General features: G+C 42.7%; 1 protein-coding gene across 6 annotated transcripts in view; it reads left to right on the top strand.

Moving 5' to 3' along the window:
• PIK3CB (phosphatidylinositol-4,5-bisphosphate 3-kinase catalytic subunit beta) overlaps positions 1-25,874 on the top strand; it is a 105,911-nt gene that overhangs the window by 6,715 nt on the left and 73,322 nt on the right. For 4 of the 6 annotated variants that reach the window (XM_051626256.1, XM_051626263.1, XM_051626255.1 and 1 more), the window contains exon 3: positions 897-994. The gene's annotated coding sequence lies outside the window, so the exon portion shown is untranslated. Of the gene's footprint in view, positions 1-896; positions 995-6,812; positions 6,829-9,929; positions 10,043-25,874 lie in introns of those variants that run through there. The other 2 variants (XM_051626258.1, XM_051626257.1) reach the window with 2 other exon arrangements.

Here is a 25,874-nt window from a genome sequence, read left to right as displayed (position 1 = left end):
TGTTCCAGTGACTCAGCAAGAGCCTGAGCTGTTTAATACTACTCAACAAGGAGCCCAACTACTTAACACAGTTATGACAGCAGTACAGTTAAGGGTAAACCACTGAGTTCACCACTACCTTAGTCAAGCTACTTTACCTCTTGGTGACTGACACTACATAGGAGCATCATCACTATGAACTTACTTTCCAGTGCTTGAGGATTTAACCAGACCGAAGTAGCTAAAGAAGAGCTGTGAATGAAAAGCTGTTTTAGTGAGTCATGGTGTAATGTTGGACATGACACTCAGGCCAAGGTTTTCAAACTAATATCTGATAGAGAAAAATTTTTTTTGGTGCCAAACAGGCACCCACACTTCATTTCCAGAGATGTCAGGTACCTGCCATTCAGCAGCAGCTTCCTTGCACTATAAGGCAGATGGGGTTGTCTGGCCCTGTTTTTCTTGTGTACTTTTTAAAATCTCTTGAACAATAGTGATCTATCCTCATGGAGGTATTTTAGGAGCCACTATGATACAAATACTTTGTGATGGTATGGTATTTATTGATTTAAGCAAGGTTCATTTAATTACCAACAAACAGTTAAATTAAGTCTAACCAAATGAATATTGCATCATAAGAAGCAATAAGATTCCATACTGTGACAATAAGAAGCAAACAAACCAACCCTGTCTTTCATGCAGAAGATGCTATCTAGCATTTGCATAGATATTGTACATGTAATTAAAGACATCCTTAACGTGTAATACTGTTATTACAGCCTTTTCCATTTTATAGCAGTTGGTAGAGCTTGTATGAACAGATACAAAAATATCCCAGGGACTCTAGAAAGCATTACAGTGACTTTGCAGACTACTGTCTTAAAACAAATCCCACACGCATTCTTGCTCTTTCACAGGGAACCTCTCGCTCGCAGCTGTCAGCATGAGTGCCCTTTTGCATCAAGGAAACGCTGAGCATGGAGCGGCCTGGGAGCTGCACAGGGGAGGCTCACAGGTGGGTAAGTGGCTGGCTCTTTCTGCAGTGCCAGTGCAGTGTGTTTCAAACTCAGTGAGCAGCTTGGCAGAGGCTCGGGGTCGTGGTGAGGTGAGGTGCTGTGCCAGACAGCCCAGTGTGAGCCGCCCTCCCAGCGGAGCTGCGCTTGGCTGCACGGCGCGACAGAATTGTGCAGAACTGTGCTACCCCGTGTCCCACCTGCCGCAGGCTTGTCTTTCCTCTTGAATGCAGCTACTTCTGCTGCTTCGTGCCTCTGCAGCCCGGCTTTCGGGACCATTTCAAGGTCAAGGCTGTGAGTGCAATGCTTCCTCTTAGACAGCAAGCTCTGTGGTCCAGGGGTGATTAGTTACGATACACTGGTGCGGTACCTAGTGCACTGACACATTACTTTCTGCAGCCCTTGCAACCTGCCCAGGAGCCACACAGTTCATGGGCCTTTCATGCATCTGTCAGCCCTGCTGCCTGTCCCCCAGGGTCCCCAAGTAGGCAGCTGGGCTACCCGAGCCTTGAGACTCTCACCCAGATACTGTTCACAGAGAGCAGCTGGAGTGACTGATGCTGGGGATTAAAGATTGCTTCTGGGGCTTTCTTCAGCTGGCTTTTCCTTTTGCATAGGCAGCAAGCAAGCACCCACCTTCCAGCAGTGCCAGCACCTAGAAACGCTTTCGGCAACCTTACCCATTCCCAAGGCGTATCTGTCAGCACCTCTTTCTCTCTCATTTACTCCTTCATTTCCTACCCCTGTAGCAGAGGATGCCCCACCACTTTCTCAGCCTCCTTGCCCTGTTCTGTAGAGTTCTGTATTCTCATTCCAGTACTACAGTCAGGTACGGCAAGATGAAGGAACAGCTCGGTAAAATTTATCTGAATAAAGTATCACACACAGAACTGCACAGAACTTGCACCGTTTCCATCAGCAGCTTGCCAGAACATAAATTAGTATGATTGTTGAAAAAACAAGCTAAGAAGGATTTTCAGATGTAAGCATTTGGACTGAGATATGGTATTGTGGCAGATGGATGTGTGGAGTTGTACATTTTAGGCCTCTTCTTCACCATCTTCAAGGTTCTGTATTAGGGTCAGGCTCATCTGGATCGAGACAGTGGAATTTACTTCTTGGCAGGAATCTTGTAATCCAATTCTCCCTGTGTGGATGGTGGGTTTTTTGTGCAAATGGTGTATCTGTAGTGCTTTAAAGTCAATGTTGTGCCCAAACTGCACCCAGTTAAGCCCTTTTAAAATTCAGGAAATGTGTCCACAGCAGGATTTGATTTTAATGATTACAAGAACAAAAAAATAATAGCTATTCCTTTAGTCTGCTTGCAGCAGACACTGCTCCAAGTGAATGTCAGGGGCAGGATGAGTGGGACTGTCAAGACTGTGGAGGAGTCATAGGGGACCGACCGACTTCAGAAAAAACTTCTTTCCTGTGAGAGTGACAGAGCACCGGGACAGGCTGCCCAGAGAGGTTGTGGAGTCTCCTTCACTGGAGACATTCAAAACCTGCCTGCATGCATTCCTGTGTGATGTGCTCTAGGTGAACCTGCCTGGCAGGGGGGTTGGACTAGATGATCTTTTGAGGTCCCTTCCAACCCCTAGGATTCTGTGATTCTGAGATTGTGTGATTCGGTTGACCAAATTGGTGTTCTTTATACTGTAATCTAAACAGGTTCAAAGCAGGTGTGCTAGAAGTGCACTAAGTGCTAGGGCTCTATAAGTGCTGTTAGTAAGATGAAACTTTGAATTATGCACTTTGAAAGTCGAGTATCTAATGAAAAATTAAAGAATGAAATTAGTGGGAACAAGAGAGTTCCCACCAGAGCAATAACACAGTCCCTGAAAGCAGCCAGCAGCCTCTGTGGAGGCAGTTAGTGTGCTCACTTCTCACAGCTGCTCACACATTCTCCCAAGACTGTGGCTTGGCTTAGTTTTCATTTTGTTTGTTGTTAGCACAGCCTGTTTTGAATGTGGTCTGAGTAGAAACAGTTAAAATCTGAGGATCTGCCTCCGAGAGAGTTTCAGCTGTGATTTCAAAAGTGGTCATGCATTGCTGACAGCAAATGGCTCTCCACTGGTAGTCAGTCATCTTATACTTTTACTTTCAAACATGTTAGCTATAGAGCGAGAAACACTCAGAAATCTGTTGTGTTTGCAATAGGCAAGGGTGAAATAATAGGTAAATGATAGGTTTGTAATAATAATAATAGGTGAAAACAAAATGCTGAGCACCCCCATTCCCCATTCTCAGGGTCATCCCGTGCCAGGGAGGGAAGAACCCTACGGAGTATTTCCAGACACTGGTGTAAGCACATCATCTGCTCTGTGTGTGTAGGTGGGGTGGGTGGTGTTTTCTGTTTTGGGGTTTTCTTGTAAGATTCCAGATCCTTAAAGTTACGTTAATAAAATAAAATGTCAACCTTAAAAAACCCTAAGGAAGCAAGCAAACACCAGTTGCACTCCTTATAAAAAAAGTAAAGAATTTAAGTTAATAATATATTTCAAAATACATTTTTTGCCCTAACAGTTGCATGGAAAAAACTAGAAATGAGATGCAGCTGGAAGCTAATAGTTGTTCAGGCAGAAAATAACTGGTAAATAATATGAAAAAGTCATACTTTTAAAGTAATTTGCATTATTTTTAAATGCAAAGTATTGGTAGTATAACCTCTTTAATTGTGGAATTTAAGACTACAATACTGTTTTTTCCTCCAAATAATGTTATAACAATAGGTAAAAGTATGTTTAATGCTGTTAGTTGATTAGAATTGGGCAAGAATAGACAAGCAAAAGATAAGGAACAACACAAAGCCAATTCCTTTTGGGTTTTACAGGACCATCAGGACATTCTCACTGCTTATCAGAAAATATGTAAATAGCTCCTGGCTCCCTTATTTGATCAGACAGTGATAAGCCTTATTCCAGGAAATTCACCTTTCTCAAGGTGTGTAATGAGAGATGACAGTAAAAAGAAAAAGCAAGAACAATCAAAGGCAATACTAGATAATGACAAGTATACAAAGATCCTGGGAAGTGGTGAGGGAGAGGCATGGATTGTCAGGATCTGAAGAATGCTAAATATTCTGATAATTGGGAACGGGATGAGATGAATCTGTGGTCAAAAGTATTTAAGTTAGGCCAGGTAGACAAGCTGTCTGCAGGCTGAAAAATCCAGCTATGGTAGTGGATATTCAAAATAAGATTTCTTCACAGCAAGGGCAAGACACTGAGCAAGTCAGAATTGTCTCTGCCATCCCTTAGTTCTTACTTTTGCCCTGCCAGGTGATGCTTATGTGCTGTGGCTGTGTTCAGTGCATGGGAAAAAGCCTTGCTGGGAGAGCATCATCTGTGCAGGAGTGTCTGATGGAGGTCGGAAGAAGTGAAGTGTTAGCCATGCTTTGTGGGAGGAAATTGGAAGTTTGGATTAAGGAACTGTCTTAGGGACACTCAATGAAGAATTAGAGCCAGCAGTGCCTTTGCTGCTGGTTGTTCTCTGGGATTTTTAAGTTGACACATCAGATCCCTAGGCATAAGTAGTTATATCCTGGTGTTGAAAGGAAGTAGTGTCCTTTTGAAATGTGATTGAACCTACGGATGCCATAATAGCTGCTCGTAAAGCGCTGTCAGAAGTCCATCATGGAGAGCCATACCTTGCTCAAAATCTGTCAGTTGTGATGCAGATATAAACTCAAAAGCACCAGCAGTCTCTGAGACTTACTGGTGGAAAACACTTCATGAGATCCTGACTGAAATTGTTTCTCCTGGTTTTTCCTTCTCAGCTGCTTATAGAGTTTTCATCACATTTGCTGTTGATTTCCACAAGTGTTAGGATAAGTGCCTGAATTTAGATTGTTAAACGACCACTTCCAGATACAGCAGAGTTGTGTGTTCAAGGGGAGAGGAACCAGCATCCTGCAAGAAATGGCAGGACAGCTACTACTAGCTGGATTTTGTTCTCCACTGATGGGGAGGGAGGGCTTTGCTCATTCCAGGGGACAGGGGGAGGGAAGAGCTCTGGCACTAAGAATCTACAAAGCAAATCCATAAGCTTAGTCTCCAGAGGAGCCTGGAAAGGAAGCTCCAGGTGGAGGCTGCCTTGGGCTCCTTTGTTTTGTGGCTTTCCTGCCCTGCTGAGATCCCTATTTGTGCCCAGCACAGCTGTAAGAGAGGGTTTGCAGTCGCTATTGTTGATTGCAACCTGTTGCCCATACCAAGCATTAAAAGAATGTCAGGTTTCAAAAATACAATGTTGCCCCATTTTTAGCATATATTCCAACTTTGTAGCTTTGAAAATTCTCATTAAACCTTTCTGCAAGTACTAAAATTTACAAGAAACCATTAACTCAAGTTCCTTTGCTGATGAACACCAATCTTACTGCTTGATAACAGCCAATAAGACAGAAATACGTGGTTTAGCTTGCCCTGTGGGATGTTTCAGGCCTTCTGCTAGGTCATCTTTTGGATTCAGGCTTTTCTTAGAAGCCATGATTGCCTTTGGTCCCAGTGATGGAGGCCACACATTCTGTGGGGGCTGCTTACTGTCTTCCTTTTAGCTCTGACGGTGTCTTACATCTCCAAGCAGACACCCCCTGGCCTTCCCACCAAATACAACCTGCAGACCATAGCAGCAGAGCTTTGTGCTCTGACACCTGCGATGATTGGATTTCCACATCTGTGAATAGTACACCTGATGTTACAGGTTTTGATTTATTTAAATACCATCTCCCAAGCAGCGGCCCAAAACCTGGTGGCTGTGCTGCTGGTGAAGGTTGGCATATGATGCTACTGAAGTGCAGAGCAGAGTGTTTTGAGTGAAGGCATTTTTGAGGGCCAGAGATCAGCAGGATGTCTGTGTTGGCTGTGGGTAGCTGCTTTCTGCTGGTGCATGAAAAATCTGCAGCAGTGCTGTGCAGGCTCGGGCAAGCCAGGGTATCCCCTGCTCTTGCAGGGAGATGCCTGCAGGATGGTGTGTGTCAGCCTGAGAGGCTGACAAGGGACTGCTGCCTGAGTTTCTGTGGTAGGTAGAGGCATGTGGCATGCGTGACATTTGTGAGGAAGGCAGGCATGGAGGGGTGGGCAGATGCACCAGCACGAGATCTGGCTGGGAAGAGGAGGTGTGAGATGACAAGGATGCTGTGTCCTTAACTGGCCATAGCAGACCTTGGCCCTGCATCTCCCCCCTCGGTGTCAAGTATTACCTGGTCCTTTCCAGCCGGGTCTTCAGGGGGAGTTGGACGCTGGCACACAATGAACCAGCAGATTTTAGTGCAATAATCACCTTTCCTGAAGGAAGTAGATAAAGAGGGAGAGTGGAAAGGAGATAAAGGGGGAGAGAACGAGGAGTAGCTGGGCAGCATTTAGCATGGCTCAGTGTTTCACAACCAGCTGCAAAGTCATGGCTGAAAAAGTCATGTTTTAAACTTTGGGGACTGGCCTGCCCTCCTGCCCAGGGCGACAGGAACTTGCCCTTCTGGGGCACCTGCAGGGCTGTGTATGGCAGTGCCAGGCCGGCAGGGCTGGGGGCTGTGGGGCTGGCTGGGCTCCTTTGGGGCCGGCAGGGCTGGGGGGCTGCAGGGAAGTGCAAACGCCAGAGGAAAAAAAAAAACAAACAAAAACAAAAACGGAACTTGCTTGAAGCCCGGGGGAGCAGGGTGCCGGGAGCCCCGGCGCAGCCCGGGATACCCACTGTCACATAACGTTGAGGTCTGGAAGCGCCTTTGCTCCGGGCCCGGACCCAGCAGAGGCGGAGGGGCCGGCCGGGGGCGGGGCGGTCGAGGGGCCGGGTCCGCCCTGTCGGTGCGAGCCTGCGGGAGACGGGGCGCCGGCAGCACAGGCGGGTAGGACTGCTGGGCTTGTTTCTTCTTTATTTAAATGTTTACCTTCTCCCTGACCTCTTCCCAGGACTGAGAGCCTCCGGGTGGGCTGTCCCGTTTCGCAGCCAGCCGGGCGGTGAGTGCCGGGGCGGGCGGCTTTCCTCGGCGCTGGGCTCTGCCCGTTGGCAGGGCGGGATCAGGGGAACCGAGCGCTCCTCGGCCCGGGACGGCTGGTACGGCGACGAAAGCAGGGCTGAGGGGCCAGAACAGCCCGGCTCTCTGCCCTGGCAGCGCCCGGCCGGGCATCGTCTTCTGCTCCTCCCTGCCTGGCTTACCGGCTGCTGCCCTGCTCGGCTCTGGCTGTGTGGGCTCTGTCGTGGTCCTCTCCCTCTGGCTGGAGCCTGGGGCTGTTTCGTTATGTGAGAAGCTCCTCTGTTCCACTTCAATGGAGGTGGTTGAGCGGCTTCCCAGCCCTTCGTGGTAGTGCATCCCCAGGAGGTGAATCCCCCCCCTCCTTGGAGGGGCTTCTAGGATCTCTTACCATTTTCGGGTGTGAGGGCATGAGAAGTGGGGTTGAGATTGAACAAGTTTAGATGCTGCTGCATCAAAAAGAAGCCAAATAACAACAAAGAAAAAAGCGCCAAGGAGATGTGACTAGAAGGGCTAATTTACTGGAAACCCCTGGGAACAGGGCCTCCAGTAGGGAAACTTTCAAACCCCAGGAAGATCTGGCAGCTGCTGGGACGTGGAGAAGTGTGGCTGGCAGTGTGTCTGAGGCTAACACCTCCTGCCAGCATGTGTCAAACCGTTTAGGGTGTTAATGGGAAGAGCTCACCAATTAAAACAACATTTCATGTCTTTTTCCTTAAGTGTTTTCCATATATGCTGTTCTGAACTATAACCTCAACTTTTTTAAATGATGTAAAGCATTAATGTTGCCGGTCTTCTGTAGCAAGGTGTTTTCCTCAGCTGTGATTAATCACTCTGTTTTTCTGTTCTAATTAAGCTGCTCACTTGGAGCACGGAGACAATCAGTGTCTCATCATATGAGTTGGGCTCAGAATTGTCAGTATGTTTGTCCCTTAGATTGCATTCTTGGCAGACTGGGGGTATTTTCAGTTTCAGGCTGTTGTATTTTACTGTTAGTTGTAACATGTGGGAGGTTCCTTGAGTCCTTGACTGTGTAAGCAGGCTGGGAGGGGGCTGATAAGCGTATGTGCATGTGGGTTTAGTTCCTGTAGACATCCTGTAAGAGATCTCAGACAGACAGCTACTGAGGCACTATGGACTATCCATTGCCCTCGGTTCAGAATCCGTATTAAACATTTGAATGTTTGTAATAGTTATTATTTGTAATGTTTTTTGTACACTAAACACAATTGATGTTGTCAGGGCGATGCACAATATTCCTTGATGAGCTTAGTCCTTTTGGCAATAAGAGTGGATGGGTATGGAGCTGAGATGCTTGAGAAGGAAAAGAAATGGAGAAGGAATAGCTAACTACTTGCAGTTCCTAAGCATGGGAAGAGTCTGGCAGTGCCAGACAACAACAGGAGCTCCTGTTGTTGGGGCCTCCTGTGTCCTGGTGTAATTGGCTCCGTCTTTAGCAGTGGCAGCTTCCAGGGGCCTCAGAAATGGTGATAAACAGACCTGATCCCCAAATACATTATTTTGCAGAAAATGGTAAAGCGTAGCATACTTGCCAACACTTGTTTTTAGAGTTTTCAATACTTTTGATTGACAGCTTTGACTCAATCACAGACTGGCTTCCCTGGCTGGGCCGTATCTGCCTGTCTGTGTCATCATCTCCCCTTTGGGTGAGCTCACATCAGCCTGTGGGAGGTGTGCTCTGCTGGGTGCGTCCAGGGCCACTGAGCCGCAGCTCCAGTGAGGCACAGCTTCAAAACAGAGTTTGTCTTGAAAGACAAAATATAGTAGATCTTGTGGGTTTAGAAATAAAATACTGGGCAGACTGAGTGCCTTTAGTGGAAAGGTGTTGTTTTGTTTTGTTTTGTTTTGTTTTCCATGGAGAAAGCCACAATTTTCAGTAGAAAAATATAATGGAGTTTTTGAGCAGCCCCGGGCAGCAGTTATTATGATCCAACATTAACAGAGGGATGGGAAATGAATGCAGTCAATCTTGTCTGTTTCTCGCTTCGACAGCATCCATGAGTGGAACGCCAGGATGATGTGGCACTTTCTTCCCTGAGAGTAGGTGGCCTGTTTAAATCTGTATGCTTCACTCCAAAAGCCTGCATGGTGTACGTGGTAATACTAGTCCCTTTCATGCCTTGCTGAATCTTGTACTGTTTGTACACTAGTTGCCTATTTCCCAGGCTAACAGAGCAGGGGGTAGCCAGGTTTATTTTCCATACTTTTGAGGCATATGTGAAACTTTTTAGGACCTGGGAGTTCTGCTGGAGAGCTGTGTGCTGTACCAAGTGCTGTTTTCAGGGAAAAATGTCACGAGCAGGTTCTAAACTTTATGCTCATGCATGCTGTGTTCAGAATAGCAGATCTTATTTTCTGCTTGGTGTGATATTTCTATAACTTGGTGGTAAATTTTAGCAAAACTTTTCTGGCCTGTCTTGCAGGGATCCCATTTAAGTCTGTCAGATATTGTGGCTGGGAACCTTCCTCTGCAACATCTGGGTATGAGCAGTGCTGGAAACAGGATCCTAGGCAAAAATGAACTTTGTCTATGAATCATTGTGGTTTTTCTAATGAGATCAGTTTGCCACCTGCATCTCTCTGGGGTGTGACTGTATTTTAGAGATATTACATATGTATAAACAGCCTTCTGACCTTCCTCACTTCCATCTTTTGCTTTATGCTCCATTTCCTTCTCTTCCTGTTCATCCTCTCTCACAGTCCTGTGTCCTCGCAGACGTTCCTTATTGCTGGCTTGAGACATGTTGCCTATTGACTATTGTTTCTTGGCTACTTCAGGCAAGAGAAGGAAAGAGCTTGCACAGTGAGATGGACAGCTTTCAGGACTTAATGAGCACCCCCTAAACATCACAATCAGTTAAGTTCTGATTTGTTTGAAGGCATCTCTGTACCCTGCTTTTAACTGTCTGAGCATTTGTGGGGGCTCAGCAGAGCTCAGTGGTGGAACCCCTGTGTGTATGCATTGAATCATCTTCTCCGTTTCATCAACAGAATGGGCTTTATTAAAGAGTTGTGAATAGCGACACCAGTGACACTGTGATCCAGGAACTCCATTGGCCTTGACAAGGTAATGCTTTGAGAGATAGAAACTCCCATGAAAATTGAAGATAAACTTCATATATAAGGAATTTGTATTCAAGGCCTGAATATTTGGGATTTTATTTCTTATTAATTGTAGTTAAGTCAAAACAACGTTGGCACTGAGGCTTCTGTGGAAAGGTTATTCATGAACTAGTAATTATTTTCAGTCTGCTTGGCATAATGTGAAGGATTATTAACATAACCAGTCTTGCAGGTGATGATACATTCAACACGCACTACTTCTACGTTTTAAAGAGGTTGGTTTTCATTATTAATCTTTCACATAGATGCCATCTTCCAGCTGACACAAATTCCTTTTAGAGCTGACTTAAACCTTGTAATTTGCCAGGAATTTAGGATAGCTTTTTCTTTAAAATATAAATTGCCCCCTTACTAACTTAGCAACCAAAACCAGAGCTTTAATTTAATCTTGTAGAAAGGAAAACGTTGTATTAGCAAAGCATCATATTATCCCAACATTGCAAAGTTACCTTATGTTAAATTCTGTGTCTTACCAATCCATGTTAACAGGAAGGACATGTCTGTTAAATCACAGGATAACTTTTGTCTTCTCCTTCAATTGAACACCCTCCCTCTCCAGTATGGCCAGGATAATTATTTTCTATTGTTCCTGTATATTTACTTGAAATACTGAGTGTAGCAGCCTGAATCACAGAGGCCTGACTGAGAATGGACTTAATGTTGGTGCACACATTTTGGACCAGCTTGTACTTTTGATCTACCTACAGCTTCCTTTGTTGGGTTACTCACAGCTCTGATGTAGTATTGTCAGCATATGTGCCAGCATTAAATTGCTTTTGTGGCTTTGATGGACATCTGTTTTGGTGAATATATATTAGTTTCTTGCTGGAACTAGTATCCAGGTTGAAATGAAAGACCAGCTATGTAATCTTACTTACTGTACTGCCTCTGTTGCATGTATTCAGGTCATGTCTAAGTGTGTGTTTGCTGTGTGGTACCATACTGTATCAACTGCTAAAGTGTCCTGTGGGTTCAATGCCTTTTGAAAATGGAGCATTAAAACATAAGTTCATGAGAAAGTAACATAACAATGTGAATACCTATATTGACTGAGATGTATATGTGAGAGAAGTTAGTCTTTTACTTAGTCTAAATTGAGAGCTACTTATGTGTATCTGTAGGAAATAAAAAAAAACAAAGTAATATCCCTCACAGTATTGTGTTTATTAATAGTAAATATCTGTATCTTTTCCTTGGGTGAGTGGGTATGGTGATGTTGTCTGTAGTTAAAGGAAATTAATCTGTTCTTGGTTTAGTTACTTGCTTGTTTTGGGGCATCTGATGAGAGAGGGTCACTTCAGATGGTTAGAAGCATTTAAGTGATTTTATAATGAGAGCACTGTTCCTCTGAGAGAAACATACGTTTCAGTGTCCCGCCCTTACTGCTCTCTTGTCAGTGACTTACTGAACTTTCCCTGGCCTAAATGAAGTTTTGGTGCTGCTATTTGTGTTAGCTGTTTTCATTGTAGACACAATTTAATTTATTTTATTTTAGTTCGTCTGAAGTCTGCTGTGCATTGTTCTTTTGATACAGATGGCTCTGGGGAGCTTGAAATGAGCCCTCATGAAAAATATTGTTTATCCTAAGCTGAACTTGAACACAGCCTTAGTAGTCAGAGCAAAGAGTGCAGGGCATGCCCTACAAGCAGTGATGACATGCATCATCTCCACATGTCCCTAAGTCTTTTTGCTTCCAGTTAGATAGACAGAAGTGTGTAGCAATATAAATAATTGCTTATATCCCTCTTTTCTACACACCTGGGCAGTTAAAATGCTGCAGACAAGTAAATATAAAAAAATAATGTCCATTTCTTGTATTGACTTTTAGCTCAAGTAACATTTCAATGGCAACTGAAATTTTCAGTCAGCTTTTGTGATGTGGTCCAGCAAGTAGCAGTGTAAACTGTATTTCAAAATACCAATTACAGAGATCAAAGAGATGGCCGAGAGTAGCTGGTGTTGTCAGTACACATTACAGGGCTCCTTCAGGAATCCCGCTGATGTCCAAAGTCCGCAAAATGTCCTCTTGACTTTGTTTCCTAAAATATATGTTCAGATAAATTTCCTTTGCACTGTAACTGAACTTCCAAAGTGATGGTGGCCTCCTCGGAAGGGCTCAAACTTCAGTTGGTACTGTAAGGAACTTTCTTATTCATGACCTAAGTGACTTTATAGTCCTCCTTTCAGTTTTTTTTACTTGCTTGTTTTTTTTTCAGCTGTGTGTATTACTTACAGTATTTGCACCCTGTTTTTGGTGAGCGAGATGGGAACACGGAAATCCCTTTTTTCTTGTTCCCCAGCTGCACAGCCAGCGTATTGTAATTCCACCTGTGCTGGCAGGGCTTTCCTGTTTGAGAAGATTAATTAGAGTTGAGTAACTCTGAGTTCGTCTAAGAGAAACAATTTTTCTTTCCTGTATGGCAAGGGAGATTGCAATCTTCTGAGGCTGTAAACTTGTTCAGCCCTACCAATAAAGCAGTTGGTACCATTTAGAGATACCGAACTGTCTGGTTTCAGTTCTCTTCTCTTACACGAATGTGAATCCAAGGAGCTGCTGTGGTTTCCTTTACCTCTTGTAGAGTGTGTTGTCCTTGTTGCCAGTTTCTCATCCAGCTGCAAGTTTGCCTCTCGCTCTCATAATCTCTTCTTTCCAAGGCAAAAGTCTCCATCTGTATTTTACTGCAGCTCAGAAAATGACTGGTTGACTTCAAAAGTTTAATTCAGCAAGTGCACAAATCAGCTTCCAACAGAGCTGCCTGGTCTGGATGGCTCCAAGTATTCATGTGGAAACAGTTTTCACTCTTTTGTTGGTTTTTGGTTTGGGTTTTTTTTTTTCTTTTTTTCTTTTTCTTTCTCCCCCCTCTTCAGCTGGCTGAATGGCCAGCACTTGTGCCTCACCCAGTTAGCTTGGCCTGGTCTGGTTCCAAAAGACAGAGGGTGAGGAAATGGCCGTTTTCCTAGTGAATTTTGCCTCTGGCAATTTTTCTCATTTATTTGTCTCACATTAAATTGATGTCTTTCTTACCTTGTTATGAAACATATTTGAACATAGCTTGCTTAGTAGGGCTAGATTCTGGCTTTTTATTCATTTTGTTAAGCTGTTACTGGATGTGTGGTACCATAAGATAAAATAACTGAGCCAGGACCTGCAGCAAGGCTGAGGAGTTCAGATGTGCCCCATCCTTTGGGATTTCTGGCACAGTTGTGTAGTTACGGTTTCTGTCTACTTCCTAGAGCTAAAATATTAAAAGTAATCCTAGATAGTTTAATCTGTATCTGTTCCTGGCCTTTGCTTTACACTGGGAACCCTGAAAACAGGTAACACTGTAATTTTAAGTGGTCTTAGGTTTTGCTGTTTGGCATTTTTGTGGTTTTTTTGTTTGTTTGTTTTGTGGGTTTTGTTTTGTTTTCTCCTGGACTTTTCATTAATGGTTTGTTTGAGGAAAGCAAGATGGGAAGGTCTTTTCATAGCTGAGAATTGCCCAGTTTCCAAAATGCCAGAACTTGATGTATTGGATCTCTGAATCCAACATGAGGTTACAAGTGAACATGAAATCAAGATGCAGTAGGATGGGAAGAGTGGAGAGACAAAGGACAAGAAGGGATAAGAGGAAGAAAAAAAATGAAGGGGATAGTGCATTATCAAAAAATAATAAGAGAGTGGAGGAAGTTTATGAGGGACATGGAGATTTTTAATCTAGTTTCTAATTTAGGCAGAAGCTATAAAAATAAGTATTTATATGTCTCTCATATGACTTGCTTTGAAGGCTAGTAAGATTTTTCGATGAATAAAACTCGTTGTTCCTCTCTCTGACTTGTCATACTCAATCTTTTAAAATAGTTACAATTCAGCAGCAACTGTAAGAAGATATTTGAGCTGGTCTCCTGATTCTACCCTAGCATCCAAAACCAACACACCAATCAATGCTTGATAAAAGCTGTAAGAAGTGTGGTTTCTACACATGCCGTGGACATACAATTTACTGGAGATGGCAGAGCAGCAGAATGAGATGATGTCCCATTATATTTTCAACAGATCTCATCAAGACCAGATCTAGCACTGTTGACTTGAGAGTACTGTTGATTTGAGATTAAGAAAAAAAAAAAAATTCTTAACAAACACTTGGGAAATAGCATTCAAGAGTTGTATTTTTTTCTCTCTCTCCTGCTCTATGTTTAGGTGGAATTTTTGCCACAAACCAGACTTCTGTGAGTTTTTTTTCCACCATGTACTTCGTTTGTCTCATGCAGTTTTAAGGATTTAGATTAAAAGATGTCAACACAGCTAGAGAGCATTTTTTTGATCTGATGTAACAAAAATGATTAGATACTGATTTTAAAACTCACACTGGCAAAAACTGGAAAAAGAACTTGACAAATGACAGGCCTCTGCCAAATACCTTTGAAAAGGTCACACTCAGCCAGCCAGTTTGGAGAAACACTATGGAAAGAAACTGAGTTAAGCTACTTCTTTAATAAATTTCCCCTTAATATCATTAAATGTACATCAGATAGGAAAAACCGAAAGGAAAAAGGTGAATTTGAAACCTTGGAAAATCACAGTCAACTGGATGGAATGGCTGTAAACAGATGGGATGAATAGGAAAAGAGCAAAATGTACAGATGCTGACATTCCCTGAGCACAGACTGGTTTGGAAGAATGGTTGAACTCAGCAGGATTGCTCACATACATAAGGTTATGTGTGTGGGCATGTGGAATCAATCACTACAGACCCAGAGTGCAAAGCAAATTGTCATTTTCTGTGCATTAAAAAGGTAGATTGTGAATTAAGTTACCTGGTATTTCAGTGTCTGTCAAAGAACTTGAATGAAGCATTCACAGTAATGCAGAATTGGCAATAAACCTGCTAGAGAGGCCTTTATTTGTAGTCTTCTGACTTTAGTAGCCTGAAATCTCATCCCAATTTGCTAATCACAAAGCACTTTGCTAATACACAGATTACTTGTTTGCTGTTGGGTGAATTGATCATTCATATCAGCTGCAACAGCATATTCCCATCACTACAAAATGCAGGTAGAAGAGGGAACTCCTTCTTCATGTGAAGACTGGGAGGAGCAGTGTTCCCAGAGCTGAGGTTTCTGATGGTCTGCAGGCAATGCCATGGGTGCACCAAGCATGCAGGGTAACTTGCACATGCTCTCTGAGTGTGTGTTCTTCAGTCACAGAAACACAGAATTGTTCTGCTTGGAAAAGACCTTTAAGATCATTGATTCTAACCATAACCTGACTCTACCAAGTCCAGTGCTTAAACCATATCCCTCAGCACCATGTCTATATGTCTCTTAAGCACCTCCAGGGATGATGATTCAACCGTCTCCCTGGGCAGCCTATTTCAGTGTTTTATTACCCGTTCAGTGAAGGAGTTTCTCCTTATATCCAATCTAAACCTCCCCTGGCACAACTTAGGACCATTTCCTCTTGTCCTGTTGCTTGTTAGTAGGGATAAGAGACCAACCCCACCTCTCTCCAACCTCCTTTTAGGTAGCTGTAGAGAGTGATAAGATCTCCTCCCCTCAGCCTCCTTTTCTCCGGGCTAAACAACCCCAGTTCCCTCAGTCACTCCTCCTAAGACTTGTGCTCCAGACCCTTCACCAGCTTTGCTGCCCTCATCTGGACTTGCTGCAGCCCCTCAATATCCTTTTTGTAGTGAGGAGCCCAGAACTGACCCCAGGATTTGAGATGCAACCTCACCAGTAGCTCATCTGTAGTGGTGCATGGGGTTGTTGTGCAGGACCTGGCACTTGGCCTTGTTGAACCTCATACATTCGGCCTCAGCCCATCGATCCAGCCTGTCCAGATCCCTCTGTAGAGCCTTCCTACACTGCCCAACTTAGTGTCATCTGCAGATTTACTGAGGGTGCACTCGATCCCCTCATCCAGATAATTGTTAAAGATATTAGAGAGAACTGGCCCCGACACTGAGCCCTGGGGCAAGTCAGTGTTACGGTAAGAGCTACCTTACTGTGGGTGCCATTTATTCAGAGTTTGCCCAGAAGGATTTCTTTCAAAATGCTTTGTTTCAGGCAAGATGTGTAGCATGGGACACCAGTTTGTCCTTTTACATTCCAGTACAAAAGCACCTTTCAGGTGTATCTTAGCAGGGTGTGGAAAACCAGTGTAACACAGTTAGTGTGCAGCCGGCACGGGAAGGGGCAGGCCCCGGGGCTGTGCCTACCGGCTGTCGTGAGAAACAAAGCACCTTTTGTTGAGTCTCCCGGCATTATTATTCTAATTCAGGGTTTACACAGCCCCACTTCTATATCAAATACTAATTAGGGCCTGTTCACATTTTTTCCTCTTTCGAGGGAGGTTATCACCTGATCTTTAGCAACTTGAAATAATCAGGTTTTTAATAGAGTTCATATGGCCAAGGTGCTGTGGAACTGCATGTCTGTTCCCTCAGCTGTTCGTGTGGAGGAAGGAGAGAAAACCACAAAATAAAGTAAAGCTCAGGTTTTCAAGGTATGTTTATAGTAAATGATAATTTACTTTTACGTTCTTATGTTTGCATAAAAGGATTAAGCAACAAAGTGCAGTGGCAAATTCTTTAGTAGAAACCCTGACATCCTGTAACAGGACCTCATTTTCCATATATGTGTGTATTTCTTTTTAACATATATCTATGGAAAATGGTAGTTTGAGATGTCAATAAGATTAGAATAAATGAGGTACTGAACTCTCTAATACTTTACTCAAGACTTTTTCTCAAAGGAATATTCAGCATTAGAGTCGTGATTCAAAGGTTAAGTACACATCTTTAAGTTAAATTATTAAAGGAAAGCACACAAATGTTTAATTATAGTGTTTTAAAAGGTTAATTTGGATAGGTTATATGAAGAAATTGGCATAGGACGGTTTTTAAGTTTATAGGGTGTATTTGAAAAATAGAGACTTTTTTCACTACAATATGGAGATGATTTATTTTTCTGTATGTGGCTATTCTAGGTGTTGGATCCAATCCTTGTTAATGGTGCTTGAGAACAAAGATGGCATTTTTAAGTTGGTACTTGATACTTTTTGCTGATGTGAAACACCCCTCTAGTCCAAACTATAGCTGATTAACCCTAAATGGAAGTTGTACTTGAAAAAATAAATTTTAAATATAGTTTAATTACATGGTAAGCGTGTGCTTGAAGTTTCAGTTTAAATGATTCTGTGTTGGTACCAGTTGTATAGTGGCATTAGGAATCCTGTTGGATTTGCATGGGATAGCTAAAGGCAGTGTGCTCTTGTTTAACGGCATTACACCACTGCTCTGCCTTAGCAGCTCACTGTTGTTTCAGATATGGATCAGTGCAGCTGTGGTAGGCTTGCCAAAGCCCTCTGCTCCAAGCACAGTAGTAGTGAGGACACATCTATGGGTAGACAGGTATGTAAACATTTTCATATGCCAAATGTGCATGGGCTTTCATTACCATCCAAGTCTTGGCATTCCATAGTCATCTGCCAGACAATGAATCTGCTCCCAGCTCTGTGGTGGGATACGATAGACAGGACTCATGCAGAGAACCAGGAGGCTGTGCAGGGGCTGCTGGCTCCTGCCAGACCCTGCTTTAATAACAGCCAGTTTATGGTGGGTGTCAGGCTGAGCTCTGCCGTTTATTGTGTGTATCAAAAGTCACAAGTCCAAATTGCTGCAGCATTTCAGGGAGGTGTGGATTATATACACCTACACGTGTGCAATGTGCACTGTGATGAGCCCCCCAGGAAGCCCCTCTTGTTCCAGCCTGCAGTGCCATGTCCTGCTCGTGCCACGTGTGGCTGGCGCGGAGGCGGTGGCAGATCCTGGCCTCTTCCTGGGGCCCCACAGAGATGTCACAGGAGAGAGCTGGGGGACACACTGATTGTTTGAGGGTGGGGGGGGGTGGAGGGCAAAAAGGGAAGTGCAAATGTATTTATTTTGCTGTCCTCACATTTCTCCCTGTATTGGAAGTTCATACTTGAGCTTTGGTGCCTTCAGTGCCTTGACTGAAAAATAAACATCTTTTCAGTTTAATATAATTTCTTGAAAAGTCTAAAAGCCACTGGTCTTCCCAAGAGTCTACTTAGCTCTGGCAATAATATTCTTAAAAGTCTGGAAATTAGAAGTTTGGAATAATTGGAAATTATTAGTCTTTAAAAAAAAAAAAGTTTTTTTCACAGTATAAAGAGGAATTAAGAATGCAGTGAGTTACTTTTTCTTAGGAAAGCAGCTGTGGGTAGCCAGAGCTTTCTGCAAAGGTGTTTGCAGATGGTTTGGTCTTTCCAATAGTTCCTCTTCTCGGGGGGAACTAAGAGCAGCAGGAAAGTAACTTTCACAAACCTTGCTTCAAAACACTCTGTACTGAGCACGGCATTCCTATGATAGTTGTAATGCAATCATTAACTCATTGCTGAATTGCTGGAAAGAATTTTCTGAGCAGGACAGGCTCGTTCTGGCAGTTTTTGCTTTGTGCTTGTCCTGATCAGTCCAGACATAAAAGTAGGCCCACATCAGTTACTGAGATGTGCACAGTAGTTTCCATGTTACTGTGACCTGATTTTGCCACAGTGGCCATAATTTCTATTTCCCTATACTTTATTGTCTTTGAGCAGTCAAAATGTTGCAGTTTTCATAGAGAGGTGTGAAGCCTACTAAGAGCTGCTGGCCTTGGGGTTGGGAGCTGTGATATTGAATACCACTAATCCATTACTTCTCATCCAGATGTGCAAGATAAGGCAAAAAAAGCTGCTGCTGTAAGCAGGAGGAAAGAGAGGGCTTGGAGAATGTTGTTCTCTGGTATTTCTCCTTTCCATGTCATGTATTGCCCAAACAGAAGTACTTTTCTTACTAGCTGCAGTTTGTTTCTGGGTGCAGTCTTGTTGCAACTCAAGAATGAAGCCCAGAGAAGCTAAATTCACTCTAAGACAATCTTCCAAAAAGTTGTATTGGAGCCAAATGGTCAGTAAACATCAAAGCAGGTTATTAATCTCCTGTTCTTTGGATGTTCTTGTGTCTTGTCATGCCATAAGACTCCATGTATGGCCATTGCTTATGAACTCTTATCAAAACCACATTAAAACCCCCTGTTAGTTTGCCATACTTTCAGCTTGAAAGATCAGTTGAGCTTTTTTCTTTTCAAGCGTCCTTGTGTACTGAGAAGAATGTTTTTCATGCTCAATGAGACCCTTGGTTCTCAGTAATGTTTAATGCTGCGGGTGTCATGTCCTCAGCTGGCTGCAAGTTTGATTGCCAGGAAAACGATTCACTTGAGCAAAGGGAAACAATCCAGCTTGCCCCACAACTCTCAGTCCTGTGCAGCTAACAGACATTGAAACAAATAATTTATACTTGGAAAAAGTTATAGAAAATGCATGACTTTACCTTCCTACTCAACAGTTCTGTTCAAAGTTTTTGCCCAAGCGCTTTTCAGAGTGGAATTTGGTGGTGTTTCCTAGTAGTTCCTTAGATACTTGACCCTAGGTCAGTCTCTCCTACAGAAAACACTTTGGGAAAGTACAGATTCCAGTGGAAAATCCCAGAAATTTCCTTGGGCACTTCTTCTTTGGGACTAATGGTTCTCAATCTCATGGAGGTGATTCAAGAGCCCATCTCCATCCCAGTGATGTTTTGGCCTTTTGCTTAGTTGGCTCAGAACTGCATCTGCCCCTGTTCTGGAGTGTCATAGACAGTAAAGGAAAAGGAATTATTGGCATATGCTGTGCAAACACTGTGCATGCCTAAAGCAAGACTAAATTCCAAGGGGACTTCCTTTACCAGATTGAGAAGGACTGTGGCTTCCCAACACTGTGCTCTCACACCCTGTGAAAAAAATGTGAATATACATCATCTCAAAATTGGGGTGTGTGTGTAAATACTGTTGGACAATTCATGATGGGAGGCTAGGGTTTCATATAAAACATACTTGGAGGCATGAGAAGAACCCAACTTGTTTCTGATTGGAATTTGTTATTTGTCCTTAAATGTGTTACGGGAACTAAAATGTTTTTGGGACATCAAGTTACCCTTTGCATAAGCTCTGAGGCCATCAGAGGCTTTCAGAGAAGGACATCTCTGAGTAAGGCTTCATTAGGTAATTTTTCAAGTGTTTTAAAATCTATATTGGGAGATAGGGAAGGAGGAAGGTTCCAGTCAGTGACTGGTAGGAAACACTTCATTAATATTAAGCTTTAGGTGCAGAAGAACTGAGGGAGTTGTTTTTCCATTATCACAGGGGGAAGCAATACCAGTTAAGCCAAGGCCTGCAGCAGAAACATTTACTGGAAGTGTTTACATGTTACTTAATACCTTGACATGCATTATTCAACTTGTGTAATGTCAGCTGGGGTGGAGCAGGGAGGAATGGGTTTGCAGAAGAATTTGTTTGCTCCCCATGGAATATTTTCCTGAGCTTAGCTACCTTCTTTGGCAATGACGTACATTCCAGGAATTAAAAAAATGCTCTTCAGCCACGTTTTTACGAACTGCTGGAATGTGTTCTCTTGCAAAGGTGACCTAACCTTGTCCAGATGGCCAGCCCTCTCTGAGGGCTTCTTCATTGCAGAGCAGAAGTGCAACAAAAGCCCCTTGTGAGCCCCCTCCGAGCAGGAGAGCTACACACTGAGTGGTGGAGCCATTGAAATGGATGCACTTCTCCTCCTGGAAATGAGAGCCCATGTTCCCTTCTGGGGATAGATGCAGCAAGTACTCTCTCCTGAGCAAACTGCTTCTTAAGCATCTGCTTCAGTTCTCCTGACGTGTCTGAGGGACTTTCTGAACCACAGCCAAATGGGCTGCACCATGAGGAAAAAGCAGAAGAGTTCTTCTGCTCATATTAGCCATGTCACAGCGATATGGAAAAGGAGATGGGAAGGAGAAATTGATTGGGAAGCCTGAAGTTAAGCTGGCATCTCTCTGCTTTCCTCTGTGTTTACTTAGTATCCACACAGACAGTAATTTCATGATTCACCTGCTCAGTGATTTGTTTCGCTGACAAAGTTGCGGTAAATACAGACTTGGCATCATTTGCATAGTTGTTTAACTATTAAGGCAGATGAGTCATATAAATGGAGCTTTCAGACTTGTTGTGATAGATTGTCAGACAGAGCGGGGGAAACACACACGTATTTTGTTTCAGTTAATCAATACCTGGAAACATTGTTGCAAAAGCAATTTAGCACAAAGCCTGGATTTTCCAAAATAGTAAGGCTTAATTTGTTAGTTTTGAAAGTAATAATAATAAACCACTTTTCCTCTTAAGCTACAAGACTTTTTTTTTTTTTTAGTGGCATCTAGCCAGCTTTAGTAACTTCAGTTATTGAGGACTAAAAGTAAAGATGATGCATCCGTAGCTCAAAGAAGTTGTCTAAAATGTAATTCCTAGAAATACTGTGAATCTTCCAGATTCAGGATGACCGGATTTCCTGTCAACAAAAGGTTGTGAGGATCATGGCTTCAGAAGATGGAATATTTCCAGAATCTCTCCTGCATTGGTTGTGCAGTGCCCATTAAGTGATACTTTGTGGGCACTGCTCTGAAACATGTCAGAGTGCTGGTTTTTCTGAGAGGGGAACTCATGGCTCCTGATCATGGAAGTGAAATAAATAGACTCCTGAGATGAAAGTGTTTCTGCACTTAGCTGCACTAACAACAGGTATTACAGCAGAGGGCTGAAAATTCTTGGTTCTCACTGATCTTAGCGTGTCTTAGTGACTCTGCTTGCACTGATCTTAGTGTAGAAGAGGAGTTTTATAACAAAAGAAACATTTATATGATTAGAAGCTCATGAATTAGTATTAGAGAGGTTTCTAGACACTTAAAACATCCTTAATAAGAAATCTATTAATGCCTTTTGCATGCCTACCTGCTACACATATGCATTTTTTATAGTCCTTTTAAAACCAGAAGCTTATAAGTAGTATTAAAATTATAACACATTTGCCAGAGGGAAGAAAGTTCAAATCTGAGATCTTAAATAGGGATTCAGAATAATAGTCCATTTGTAGTTAAGAATTGATCTTTTTAGATTAATGATGTTGCATGTAGTATTTGTTAATTTTCTTGTGCTTTCTGATTTTTTAAATTTCACTGTAACTTCTTCATTTTGCCCTGATGTGTAGGCATAGACAGATACAGATGGACTAGCTTTCCAGTAGCATCATCATGTTTTCCCATGGGCTAGTGAAGTGTTAACACAGTACCTGTGTCTTATGGTAGCAGTAACATATCACATTTGCTTTTATCTGTTTCTTTGGTTTGCACATGACATAGAACTTGTGCAAGATAAAGGGTTATTTGTTTCTGAGCAAGTCTTTCATAGTTCACAAATGGCACATGACCAAACTCAGAAGTGATGTTCATTGTGTGCTGCAGGTTAGTACATGTATTTAACTCAATAACTACATTTATGTAATTTAGGGGCTAAAGACTCTGTGTTTTCTCTCTTATGGCAGTTCTACACACAATGAAGTCTTGCTAACCCTGACTTAAACCATTGTGACTCGACAATGAGCTTCTCAAAGCAAACTTGACAAAAAAAACCAGTTGAAAGTCTTCTGCAAGGCCAAATTCAGAAATAATATAGCACATTTGATATTCAGAGTTATTAAAAAGTATGATACACTCAATACTATTTGTGTTCATTGTTAATTTTCACAGTGGTTACATCCATTCTGTTATCAGAAGGCCGCTAGAAAATAATGAGGTAAGGAAGGTGAGAGAGATATGGTTTTCTTTAAGCCATTTGTGTTCCAGTTCCTGTAATGAATCTCTTCCTAGTCTTTGCCTCTGGCTGAGAACAGTAATACAGCATTAACCCAAGAGATATAAAACATGCTGTGCTGTGCTTGGAAGGGTGTCAGAAACTCCTCCAGGAAGGATGAGAAGGTATTTTACTGCCTTTTCAATTGTTGGACAGTCTAGTCCTAGTAAGCCTTTTAGCAAAATGGAACTACTAAAATAACAGTGAAGCTCGATGTTTGATTTTCATAATTAGCATATTGCAAAGATGAACTGGTAATTTAGCTGTATCGGGGCAGGTACAGCAGCTATTACACTTGAAGTGCTAGCTAATACATTACAACCTGCTGGACACTGAAGCCTATTTTTAGTCAAAGAATAAATAAGCCAGCTGTGCCCTACTTTTTGTCAAAATGTGTCATGGGATCTTTATATTTGATTAGAAAAGTCAGCAGAAATAACACAAGGGAACTCAGTGCCTCATCTAAAACCTGCCAATTCTAACAATCCAATGCTGCTTTTTATTGCAAAAATATGTTAATATCAGGTATGAGGTCAGACCCAAAAGTGGGCAGAGGGGATTATAGCTGGTGGGAGACTTGCCTGTGTGGTGTGTGAGGCACAAGCTGTTCAAGATGCTTTTGATGAAAGAAGGTATTTTGTACTAATGAGTGGAACCACATTTGCAAAATCTGTGATAGGAAACTGGAAAAATGAAAAACTATGTGAAGATATTTATAAATAGAGATTGTAGCAGCAAAGTCAGACGGCCATCCCAGGATGCTGTTCATCTTTGTAAAGTCCTTAGTCTTCCTAATTCTGAGCAATTTTTTTTATCTTCACTGGCTGATAGAAGACGGATGTCCACATACTTCATGAACGAGCTGTATTGTAAAGTGTGGCCATACCCAGAAACCTCTGCTTGTTGTGAGCAGATGCAGAAAATAAGCAACCACATATATACTTGCTATAGTATAGAATCTGTGACAGCTAAGTATTCTCAACCCATTTCTGTACAGGTAAGTGATAGAAAAAACCGCTGCTTTGTTGCAATAGAATTGGTATAAATTGATGGAGAATGCCATCATTTAAAAGTTTCTGCCTAAGAGCTCTTGATCATGGAGTTCATCTGATTTGGAAGCAAATTAAGGATGTGCCTTCTAGGTGTAGATTTACAGGGTAGGGTTGGAGGGTTCAGCTCTTGCAGCCTCAGTACAGAGGGCCTCTCTAATTCCTCCAGCCCACATCCCAGATTTCAGGAGTCTAAGAGAAGCAATCATGCTCGGTGGGATCAGAACCAAAACTGCTACTCTGAAAGGAGAGCCTTGGTGGGTTAAGGCTTCTCTCCAGCTTGGACCTGCTGCTGCCCACCAGCTCCTGCAGAGGGAAAAAGGGGAAGGAGCTGAGCCCACTCATGCACAGCAGGGCTCTGCCTGCCCTGACAGGGAATCAGCGGTCACCCTGGTACTTCTGCTGTGCTACAGTAGCCAGGGCAGGTCAGGGAGGCTGAGGAAGAGGCCCTCTGTTTCAAGTTGCTTTATGTCATTTAAGTTAGGCTTAAAATGAGAGGCCTCATACACTGAACTCAGTAGGGGGAACAGGACAGTGAGGGGTGGGGATGCTGGGTGTGTGTGGGTATCGGTGCTGCTGGCTGTTTGAGGTGCTGCTGTTGGTAACAGAGTGGTTTGCCTCTCTGGCTCCTGTACATGTGCTGTAAAGTTCTCTGAGAACTTTTCCACTGAAATTGACACATATTAAATAACTTAGTTTACCAAAGCACTGTTAAAAGCTGCTTGTTCTTCCTGCAGGCTGTAGCTTCATTAGCCAAATTCAGCATCCGTTTTGTCTGACATCTGCATTTGCAGTCTGGTACTGAATGTCACTCAGTCCATTATTTGCTGCTGCCTCCCCCTTCACCGGGGCCACTGTGAGAAACAAAGAGAAGCTTATTATAGACACACACGCTGGTGCAGGCGCAGGAAGAGACCAACATACTGTACAGAACACCTCTGAGGGGATGTTGTGCTTACAAAATTGAGCTAGCGTATTAGGCTGAGTTTTTCACCATGCTGTTAGCACTTTATTGGTGCACCCTGAGAGGCCCTAATGGCAATGGCCAGCTTTGATTTCACAATTGCTCTAACATCTGCAAAGAGAGGGAAGGTCCAGTCCAGCAGGCCACCTTTTATTTATCAGCTGAGATTGTTACAGGATCATTCTATCCACATACCATATCTTCTCTATCATATCCTATCATTTCTGTGTGTTGTAGTACTTTAACCTACTGCATAAAATCACCAATAGACTTAGTAAACATACTTTTCACATGCAAAGATTTGGAATCTCTTAATATCTCCTTTTTAGGTGACGGGATACAGACTTTGGCAGTTAAACTTGATTCTAGTGATTTATTTTTCTAAACACGTGGCTTGAAATAGTAGCGCCAAAATTACTCACTCGCTTATTAACAGCTCTTAAATTTCAGTGATTAACAAGAGATTCTGTCCCCCAGACAGTAACAACCTACTACCCTAGTCAATAGGGGACATTTTTTTTTCAAGTATAGGTGAAGGAAGAACTTAAAATGGCAGGTGAAAGTTTTTTTTCATTCCAGGTAATCTATTTTTTGAATGTTATAATCCAAACTGGCTTTCCTCTAGTGACTACTTTGGAAACTGGTGTGTTATTTTTCATACAGAAGATGTTCTAAAGCCTTTTATTTGGATGACAGTAGGCAACATGCTGACAAAGGAATGACCATGTGGTGTAGAGTGACCATTATTCTCTCTACCATTGCTCACACAGTTTTGCATGTAACTCATTTTTTTTCAATGAAAAGAAATACTCCTAAGAGATTCTCATGTTACTCTGTATTCACCTTGAAACATTCCTAAGCATTAGCTACCCAAAGCTGATTTGGTTTGTAGATGTTGTCATTGTATCACAGTATCAGACATTAGCAAGTTGCTGTGAGCATTACAGTTGGGTAGTATGTTATTTCTAAGCATCTCCCACTCAGTATTCATCCGTCTTCTGGATCCTTTAGATTTACTGACC

Source organism: Apus apus, chromosome 8 (genome assembly GCF_020740795.1).
Source record: "Apus apus isolate bApuApu2 chromosome 8, bApuApu2.pri.cur, whole genome shotgun sequence".
Lineage (NCBI taxonomy): Eukaryota > Metazoa > Chordata > Aves > Apodiformes > Apodidae > Apus > Apus apus.
This window is presented reverse-complemented; position numbering and strand designations above follow the sequence as displayed.